Genomic DNA, 8,691 nt, shown 5'->3' on the forward strand with positions numbered 1-8,691 from the left:
CCTTTCAGGAAATCTGTGTTCAGTTTGAAAATTACTGAAACTGGAATGACTTCTGGAACAGAAGCTGTTGTGTTATAGGTAAAACATACCCCTGCTTCCACCCTTAGCCTTGCTGGCTAGAATTTAGGAGGCTTTTGCTGCCTGCATAGTACTTCACCTCCATGCCCTCACCATGCTTAAGGTGCTATCTTTCCTGGAGAGGTCAGCACTTGATGCCTCTGTATCTTCTCCCTCTACTCACTGCTCAAGGTGCCAGGGCATTTCTAAAAACTCCCATCCTGCAAGGCAAGCATGTTTATTTTGGATGTGAATACAGGGTGAGAGAAATCAATAGCGAGAAGAATGCTTGTTCCCTTAACTGCAAAGAGCCAAGCATCAACACTGGCAGAAAAGTGATCTTGGAGTCATTGTTGACTCCAAGATGATCATGCTTCGCCAATGCAAGGAAGCGATCAGTAAGGCTAGTTGCACCTAGTCGTGCATCTACAGATGCCTCTCGAGCAGGTCTAGGGAGGTGATGCTCCCCCTCTGCGATGCTAGTCAGGCTGCAGTTGGAGTACTGTGTCCAGTTCTGGGTGCTGCACTTCAAGAGGGATGGGGCTAGCATGGAGAAGGTCCAGAGGAGGACCACACGCATGGTCAAGGGGGCAGTGGGGCAGGCCCTACAAAGAGAGGCTAAAGGGCCTGAATCTATTCGGCCTCCACAAGAGAAGGCTGGGGGGGGGGGATCTGGTGGCTGTTTGCAAACTCACCAAGGGGACCAGCAGGAATTGGGTGAGGCTCTGTTCTCCCCAGGCACCATGTGGGGTTACTAGGAATAATGGCCATAAATGGTTAGAGAAAAGGTTCAGGCTGGACAGGAGGAGACATTACTTTATAGTTGGGGCTGCCAGGCTCTGAAATGGGCTCCCAAGGGAGGTGGTGCTCTCTCTTACCTTGGGGGTCTTCAAGAGGAGGCTGGACAGATATTTGGCTAGGGTGATACGACCCTGGCAGCCGTTCCTGCCTGGGGCAGGGGGTTGGACCTGACGATCTGTTTAGGTCCCTTCTGACCCTAAGCACTATGATACTATGAAGCCCAGAATGATGCTTCGTAGAATAAAGCTGCTCCAGCCAAATGTTCTGCAGAACTAACTTGTCAATTTTTCTTCTCTGATACTAGCTGTGGCCTCAATAAGGATAAACTGTGTCTTGTGGCCTCAATAAGGATACTGATATGTTGGAAAAAATCCAGTGGAGTAGCAAAAATGATCAGGGGCCTGGGTGATGAGACTTATGAGGAAAGGCTGAAAGAACTAGGGTTATTTAGTCTGGAGAAAAGAAGAATGGAGGACATTTGATAATAGTCTTCAAATATTTCAAGGGTGATTATGGAGGCTGGAGAGAGGCTTTTTTTCTGGCTGTAGCAGACAAGGCCAGGAACAATGAACTCAATATGCATCAGGGGAAATTTAAGAGGAACTTCAGGAGGAGATTTGGACAAACTTTCTGACTATGAGGGTGGTCAGGCAGGGGAGCAAGCTACTACCTGTTGCCCAGGGATAGAGTGGAATCTGTATCCCCCAGACGTTTTCAAGAGCAGGTTGGGCAGATGCTTGGCTTGGCTGACCTGGTTTAGTCAGGGATGTTCCTGTCTTGAGCAGGGGGCTGGACTGGGCTGCATGAGGTCCCTTTCAGCCCTGCTTGCCTGTGATCCTAAAGCATATGAAACTTCAGATCATCCTCTTCATTTTATTGATGTCAGTATGTTAAATCCAGCACTATCTGTCTAGAATATCAAGTGTGGTTTGAGCAAGGTCAGAGCTGGGTGGATGCAGTAATTAACCAAGACAGTACCTTATGACATTATAATAAAATGGTGTGGGTGCATTTGGATTTGCTATAGCTAGATTACAGCACTTAGAGCAAACCAGTGTGATGAAATACAGCCTTGGAGACAGAGCATTGACTGAAGCTGCAAGATTCCAGTAATGCTGCTTTAGCTTTAGGGCAGAAATACTTTGTGGTTATGACAGATGAAAATCTTGCAGCCAGTCAGATTGTCAGTCATTGTTTTTTGTTTGTTTTCCCTTCTTCACTGATACATTTGAATGTTCGGTCAGTTAAAGATTAATTCTTCCATGAAACCTAATGCCTATGGGTCATGCAATTTCTGGGCTACTACAGGACTGAAGCAGACCCTTTCTTCTCTCTCAACTGGGTTGGCTAATAGCTTAGGAGACCTGGTTGCTCATTCTAATGATTAAATGATGGTCAAACCCACTCATGTTGTTCAGTCCAAGTGGGAAGAAAGCCTTTGACACCTATTTTCCTAGGCTCTGTGCTGGCCTTGGTTGCCTGCTCCAGAGTTAGATGGCCCAAAACTTGGTTGATGAAAGACACTGGACTGAGCATTATTGTTATGAACAAGTCTTGGTGTTATCACAATCAATTTTGCATCAATGCACTGGTTTTGCTGCTTCCTAATTGGTAAGTCCTTTATTACTAGAAGGGGCTGAGGAAAATATTTGGAACTGGATCCATATGAAGTTTGGCTAAAGAGGGAGCAATTTTCTTCTCTCATGAGATCAGTTTATAAGTGGCAATGTGAGCCATCTTAGCTAGAAATCTACCTGGATGTGACTTGCAGATTGTGTTTAGGTTCAGTCATTATGAAGTAAACAAGCAAACAAATACACAAAAAACCTCCCCTTTTTGGATTTGACATGGATTTGGGACCCTGGGAGACTTGGTACTGGGCTGAGGCTCTGATACAAGGTTGAATATCTCAGGATTCATTCTGCATTTTGACCAGTCTTTTTTGCTATTTGAAATTCTCATTCAGAAGCAGTTTTTGCCTCTCTAACATCAAGTTTACTACTAGCATTTGAGACAGCAACAGCAGCAAAAGCCTAATGCTGATTTTATTGAACTGCTGAAATATAGGGGCATCTCCCCTGGGAATTATCAGAGCTCCATTATGGCAGCTTTATCCTTGATAAAGATGTACCAACAGGCATATTTGAAGGACTGAAGTGCTCCAGTAATTTTAACTGGATTTTTTTTAAATAAAGCAATAGTAACTTGGCCTTCAGCTGGAAGAGAAATTTCATCTTATCAAATGAGTTGGTGTTCATAGAGCCAATGCAGCATCGTGTACTGAAGGAAATGATCCAACTTGCTACATCAGGTTTGACAGGCCAGGAATTAATTCTTTGTCTTTCCACCTAAGTTGCAGTACACTTGCAGAGCAGCAAGCATTCGATCAATAAGCAACGACTGGAGTGGCCTTAGAACACTTTCAAGCTGGATGGGGTATAATCTTGACCCAAGCGTCCTACTGATGTGTTGTTTTTCCTCCTTTCTTTATTACACCTGCTACCATGCCTTGAAATGGAAGCTTTCTGGGGCAGGATCTGCTTATCTGTGTCTTTGTGCACCATTGGGATTAAAATAATTTTAAATGTGATCTGTTAGTATCACTTGGAATAAAAATAGAGGCAAAAATTGATAGGGCGGTGGATTGAATTGTTCTATGTTGTATAAAGCAGGAAGTTCCAATGAATCCTGAGCTGCAAATATAATGGAAAGTGATTTTAGAAGTAAATATATAAAGAGTATTACAAAGTACAGGGTGCATGTCTATGAATATTTAACAAGCCTTACAAGAGCTAATGCTGTCCTTGTTCTGAACTTAAGTCACTGGAGTTTGCCAATTATTTTTATTAATTGCATTTGAGTGTTATAGGATGCTAGAAAGCATCTTGGAGATTCAGAATTCCCTGGGGTTAGATATTTCAGAGGAAATTATCTGATCCAAAACAGCTGCCTGAAATGCAATGTAAATGGGAAGGGAGAGCTTCCTGATATAAATAGAACTGAAAAAGCAAAGATGGCATCTCTGATTTAATACAAAGGAAATAGGTGGCAGAGACGGTAATATCTTCAGCAGTTTGAATTTGATTGGCCTAAAAGGAGTTTAGTTAAAACAATGTTTTTAGCTTGCCAAGTCAACAGTGAACGCACATATCCGCACCCCTCCTGGCCTTTAAGTTAGTGTGGAATATCAGTTGTTTTATTTTTGTAAGGAACTGGCTACAGTGTGTAAAACACTGCCCTCTCCTGCCTGAAATCAGAAGTGCTTAATTATGGTTTTACATGCTAGAGAGAGGTAGTTAGTTATCCATGTTAGTCTCAAATTGGGCAGAAGGCAGGGTAGACTTGTACCTTATAAGCTAACTATATGAGAGATATAGCATGAGCTTTTGTGAGCCTGGCCCCACAGCATCAGATACTGTAAACTCAGGGTCATGAAAGCTTATACTGTTACATCTCTGATTTAGTCTATGCAGTGCAAATAGATCCTGACTCTTAAATGCTGGGCCTTTGTTGCAGCTTGGTTGTACCCCTGCGGATGCCGTGAAGTTCTAAGTGGGTGATGATGTGCAGTGCAGTGGCAGCAACAAAACCTGAGGCAGCTGGATATATTTATTTCCATGGTACTGATAATTAAGCTTCACACCACTGCTATGAGAAGGTGGGGGCATGCATTCACAAACGGACCTGCAGAGCCTCGGATGTTAAGAGACTTACAGAAAGTGATTCACTGAGTGTGTCTACACGTGCCCCTGTGGCACTATTGTTACTGTGCCGTCATTTAGTACTTCCTAAAGTACTAAGTGACGGCTCAGTAACAGCCATTACTGCGCTGTGCTGGTGGCACACAGTTATTTTTAGCCGCTATGTTGCTGTAGCAACGCATTATAGCGAGGGAGCACATCACTATGGCAACATAGCTGCAGCATCGCAGTTTGTGCCTGCCGATGCTACGTCACTGTAGTGCATTGCTACGGGACGTAGCATCTCGTGTAGACGCGCTCACTGAGACTAGGAGGGCCAGGAACAAACCCAGGAGTGCAGTAACTTGCATTTGTCTCTAAATTGCATTGATGACGTGGGCCTTTTTTGTACAAGAAAATACATAGACTCAACACAACTTATTTTAAGAAATTAGACCATGGTGAAGCAATTTAAGAATTTAAGCCTGTTTTAGTTTTTGCTTATACTGTAGTGTTTTAGCTTGCATATCACTGTCCTCCACTGCCTAACATTTACTATGTTCACAGGTGGTAATGGCACTTTGGGGAGGGGGGAAAGTTCAAAGTATGATGCAGAACAGTGAATCCAGGCTACATGTTAAATGGAATTCAGTTGTGGCAATTCTGATTTTGATTAAAATCCTGGATTCATGCAACTAACTCTTACATTCACATATGCCAGTATGTATAGAATCTGTGACTAGAATAGAGTGAATTGGATATTAAAATAATTCAGATGATCAGTCATGTGAGTAAGGGGGAGAGATTGTTCCAGGGGCTATATAGGCTGTTCTTAACACTTTTTACTGACTCTTACTTACAATTGTGGTGTTAGCGATGGGATGATTGCACTATGCATTTTCTTGGATGTGGGGAGAAAGGAAAGGTTTACTTCCATCTAACCTTGGATGACTGGAAAAGTCTCCTTGTAAGTTAGAGACAGTTTTTTGCATTCAAATCTCCTGGTAACTAAAAGCAACATCCTCCATTGTATTAGGCTTCCTTGTGCTAAAGTGTGTGTAGTCAAGGTGCAAAAATGGCTGAACTTGCCTAGAGAAGATGATTCTTGTTGTTTGGCAATCGCTTATCTGGCTGATCTGTACCACTGTTCTTAAGTGTGTGGTTTTTACCAGCACTCTTACTTTTACCAAAGGAAAGTATTTCAGGTCCTTCCTACCTTTGTACCAGAGGTGCAGTATCCATGTTTAGGGGCTTCTAATGAAATGCTAGACTACTGAAGCATTTGAAGAAATAAATGGTCATCCTGTCACACTGCAAGTAAAAGGGATAAGCTGGGGCCCAGGCCAATGCAGGGTGGTGGTCGGTGGAAGCTTGCAGCTTTAAAGAAGCTCCATTCAGGCCTCCTTCCCTCCCAACTTACCTTTTCAGCCTCCTGGGGAACATCTGTCCCCATCAGCTCCATTTCCCACCTTGAATCTTTCAAGACTTTGTTCCCCCCTCAGTCTGGCCTATCCAGCCCAGCCCGGCTTATTAGTCTCTCCTGGCATCTTCCCTCCTCATTTCATTGCCAGCAAGATACTGGGACAGGAAGATAAGTTGGACCCAGCAGCTCTACACAGGATAAGGAAGGCCGTTAAAGAGTGAAGAGGAGAGGCAGGGCTCTGAGGTCATCCAAGTCCTCTGCTGTGGTGTTGGGGGAGGTGAGAAGGAGATCCCAAGTGCACTTTTATGCTTAATACTGGAAGTAAGAAGATGGAGAACAGTTCTTCAGGCCCTGTCCAACCACTGCCACAGGCTGAAAGCAGCTGCTCTAGAAGTGACAAGTGCTGCCTCAGCATGAGTCTCAAGTGCAGCAAGGACTCCCATACCCCCTGCTGACCCTTGGCTGGTTTCAGGTTGCTGGGACTCTTGCAACTAAGTATAAGTTGAAGTAGCCTTCAAGCTGTTCTCCACAGTGCAAGGCAAAGGACCATAAAGGGGGTGTCTACATGTTCATTAATGTACAACCAAGTACTAATTTAATGCGCAGTAGCACCGGCACATGCATTTTTAATGACCCTACTGTGCAGTAGTCTAATAGTACTGAGCATAGTACTCAGTCTAGTAGTACAGCATATTAACACTGTTTTTGCTGTGACACACGACTGCACAGTATTATTAGGCTACTGTGCATTTAACATTTTGTGTAGATGTGCCCAAAGAGCAGTAACAGGCCCAGACCAGTTCAGGGAAAGGCTTCAGACCCAGTTTACAGGACTTCCTGGCTTACAGCCTGTACATTTTTACATCTGGCCCTTGCTGCTGAAGTGACCTTGGGCCCATGAAAGTTCACACTGTACATGTCTGATTAAGTCAATCTATACAGTGCAACTCTATCCTGCCTTCTGTCTGACTTCAGATTAACTCCACTAACTACCTTTCCAAATCCTTCAGACATACTAGATCTGTGTGCTTCCTTCAGTGTGTGTGGGTCCCTCCTGGGAGATGCATCTCTGTACAGCAGAGCAGAGCTCCCTTGGGGTGCATTTGTGTGCACAACACATTTTACCAAAACCATCTTCTGGGCATGGAGAAATATCAGCTGGAGAAGGTCAAGTACTGCAGGAGTGCATAAGGAAGCAGAGTCTGTAATGGAAACTGCAACCTTAAGTAGGAGCTTCATGCTGTTATACAGACATGGTGCATTCACTAGTGATGTTATTAGCTGTTCCCTCTCCATTCTCCTATGGATCAGCAATTACTGCCCTCCAGGACCGCTGTGCTTCCTCTCCCATGTTTCCCACAGGTACTGGCAGGGGGCAAAGGTCTGTCCATCCTGCAGAGAACTCTTTATCTGTGAGCACTCATAGCAGCCCTGCTCCTGCAAGAAGCATCGGAGCCCAGTGTGAATACTGAAACCGTTGTGTCCATCCATCTTGCTCCCTGTCAGCAGCTAGTCTGCCCATGTCTTCAGACGGAGTTTCACAGGTTGGCACCCACAGGCTCCCTCGACTCCTTCAGGGGGAGAGTGGGCACTGGCTGGTGTGCTCTGTTCGGTGTCCACTTCCAATGCCCTAGTGATTAATGACCTCGCTCCTGTTCCTGTTTTCGTTTTTATTGTCCCAAGAACTTAGTTGATGTGTTCCCAGTGGCCTCCTTCTCAAGGGAGACTTATAGTGTCCTGTGATGGGCCCAGTCCCATGATCATGGCATGGAAACAGCTCCTGCAGCACGGCTCTGACCCCCCATTCAGGTTGATTTGCCCCCCCTGTAGCTGGAGCACGTCCCCCATGGAGCACTTTGCCACTGCCTCTGTTCAGCCCCTGCCTGCAGGAGTCGCTGCTGCTGCTTGGGTGTCCTCTGCCAACAGCCACTGGCCAAACGTGAAGGATGCCCAGCATGGCCAGGTCCTTAAATATGAAATTATCCTATTGGAAGCTCAAAATTATAGCGTTTGCTAGAAAACTATTGTACACTGAAAAACTATGCAAACGAGTCTTCTTTACCTTGTATTGCTCACTGTAAGTCACCACCGAGCGAGAACTGGGCCCAAGTTGAAGCCTTTCTTTATTTCGAAGCAAGCGGTCATGAGAAAGCACTGACAGCAAACCCAGGAGCTGGATAAGACTCCCTGAGAGTGACTCAGGTTTTGCATACACTGCATTGATTGGCAGCCCCAAAAACTATCCACACTTTGAATACTTCTACTGTTAGTGGTCATCAGGGATCCTGGTTAAAAAACAAACACCCAGTTTTCAAATTTAAAAAACATAACCCAAAATCCACATTTTTCCATGACTAAAATGAAATGCCTATCTATCTATCTAGGTGTTTCATTTTATATAAAGGAAAAAAAAGAAAAAGAGCGAGTAAAAAAGGAAAAGGAAAAAGAGTAGAAAAGGAAAAAGTTAAAAAGAAAAAGTAAAAAAGAAAAAGGAAAGTAAAAAATGAAAAAGGGAGTAAAAAAGGAAAAGAGTAAAAAAGTAAAGGACAAAGTCAAAAAAAGGAAAATGAAAAAATAAAAAAATACAAAGGAAAGTTTTTTTTTTAAAAAGTAGTGTTTCATTTTAATCACGGAAAAATTTGGATTTTGGGTTCGTTTTTAAATCCGAAAATTGGGGATCCTTTCTATCAGAAAAGCAGGCTCCCTGTTGCTCGCACGTCGCACAAGGGT

The sequence above is a fragment of the Alligator mississippiensis genome, chromosome 9, assembly GCF_030867095.1.
Source record: "Alligator mississippiensis isolate rAllMis1 chromosome 9, rAllMis1, whole genome shotgun sequence".
Lineage (NCBI taxonomy): Eukaryota > Metazoa > Chordata > Crocodylia > Alligatoridae > Alligator > Alligator mississippiensis.